This window comes from Camellia sinensis, unplaced genomic scaffold, assembly GCF_055761805.1.
Source record: "Camellia sinensis isolate YWXY unplaced genomic scaffold, ASM5576180v1 Unanchor234, whole genome shotgun sequence".
Lineage (NCBI taxonomy): Eukaryota > Viridiplantae > Streptophyta > Magnoliopsida > Ericales > Theaceae > Camellia > Camellia sinensis.
This window is the reverse complement of record NW_028129114.1, coordinates 17,708-20,000: the sequence shown is the minus strand read 5'-3', so window position 1 is coordinate 20,000 and position 2,293 is coordinate 17,708.

The window sequence follows — 2,293 nt, the reverse complement described above, 5'->3', positions numbered from 1 at the left end:
CGGCCCGCATGACATGCCACGGCCTCGGACCGCATGCCTTGCTACGGCGTCGCCCAACATGCCATGCCACGGCCTCGGCCCGCATGCCACGGCACGGCCTCGGCCCGCATGCCTTGCTACGGCGTCGCCCAACATGCCATGCCACGGCCTCGGCCCGCATGCCATGCCACGGCCTCGGCCCGCATGACATGCCACGGCCTCGGACCGCATGCCTTGCTACGGCGTCGCCCAACATGCCATGCCACGGCCTCGGCCCGCATGCCATGCCACGGCCTCGGCCCGCATGACATGCCACGGCCTCGGACCGCATGCCTTGCTACGGCGTCGCCCAACATGCCATGCCACGGCCTCGGCCCGCATGCCACGGCACGGCCTCGGCCCGCATGCCTTGCTACGGCGTCGCCCAACATGCCATGCCACGGCCTCGGCCCGCATGCCATGCCACGGCCTCGGCCCGCATGACATGCCACGGCCTCGGCCCGCATGCCTTGCTACGGCGTCGCCCAACATGCCTTGCCACGGCCTCGGCCCGCATGCCATGCCACGGCCTCGGCCCGCATGACATGCCACGGCCTCGGCCCGCATGCCATGCTACGGCGTCGCCCAACATGCCATGCCACGGCCTCGGCCCGCATGCCATGCCACGGCCTCGGCCCGCATGCCATGCCACGGCCTCGGCCCGCATGACAGGCCACGGCCTCGGACCGCATGCCTTGCTACGGCGTCGCCCAACATGCCATGCCACGGCCTCGGCCCGCATGCCATGCCACGGCCTCGGCCCGCATGCCACGGCACGGCCTCGGCCCGCATGCCTTGCTACGGCGTCGCCCAACATGCCATGCCACGGCCTCGGCCCGCATGCCATGCCACGGCCTCGGCCCGCATGACATGCCACGGCCTCGGACCGCATGCCTTGCTACGGCGTCGCCCAACATGCCATGCCACAGCCTCGGCCCGCATGCCGTGCCACGGCCTCGGCCTCGGCCCGCATGCCTTGCTACGACGTTGGCCAACATGCCATGCCACGGCCCCGGCCCGCATGCCATGCCACCGCGTTGCCCGGCGTGCCATGCCTTAGCCTTGGCCAACATGTCGTGCCACGGCCTCGGCCCGCATGCCATGCCATGCCACGGCCCTCATGTCTTGCCACGGCGTTGCCAAACATGCCATGCCACGGCCTCGGCCCGCATGCCTTGCTACGGCGTCGCCCAACATGCCATGACATGCCACGGCCTCGGCCCGCATGCCTTGCTACGGCGTCGCCCAACATGCCATGCCACGGCCTCGGCCCGCATGCCATGCCACGGCCTCGGCCCGCATGCCTTGCGACGGCGTCGCCCAACATGCCATGCCACGGCCTCTGCCCGCATGCCATGCCACGGCCTCGGCCCGCGTGACATGCCACGGCCTCGGCCCGCATGCCTTGCCACGACGTCGCCCAACTTGCCATGCCACGGCCTCGGCCCGCATGCCATGCCACGGCCTCGGCTCGCATGACATGCCACGGCCTCGGCCCGCATGCCTTGCTACGGCGTCGCCCAACATGCCATGCCACGGCCTCGGCCCGCATGCCATGCCATGGCCTCGGCCCGCATGACATGCCACGGCCTCGGACCGCATGCCTTGCTACGGCGTCGCCCAACATGCCATGCCACGGCCCCGGCCCGCATGCCTTGCCACCGCGTTGCCCGGCGTGCCATGCCACCGCGTTGCCCGGCGTGCCATGCCTTAGCCTTGGCCAACATGTCGTGCCACGGCCTCGGCCCGCATGCCATGCCATGCCACGGCCCGCATGTCTTGCCACGGCGTTGCCAAACATGCCATGCCACGGCCTCGGCCCGCATGCCTTGCCACGGCCTCGGCCAACATGCCATGCCACGGCCTCGGCCCGCATGCCATGCCACGGCCTCGGCCCGCATGACATGCCACGGCCTCGGCCCGCATGCCTTGCTACGGCGTCGCCCAACATGCCATGCCACGGCCTCGGCCCGCATGCCATGCCACGGCCTCGGCCCGCATGCCCTTCTACGGCGTTGCCCAACATGCCATGCCACGGCCTCGGCCCGCATGCCTTGCCACCGCGTTGCCCAGCATGCCATGCCACCGCGTTGCCCGGCGTGCCATGCCTTAGCCTTGGCCAACATGTCGTGCCACGGCCTCGGCCCGCATGCCATGCCACGGCCTCGGCCCGCATGTCTTGCCACGGCGTTGCCCGACATGCCATGCCACGGCCTCGGCCCCCATGCCTTGCCACCGCGCTGCCCAGCATGCCAATGCACCGCGTTGCCCGGCG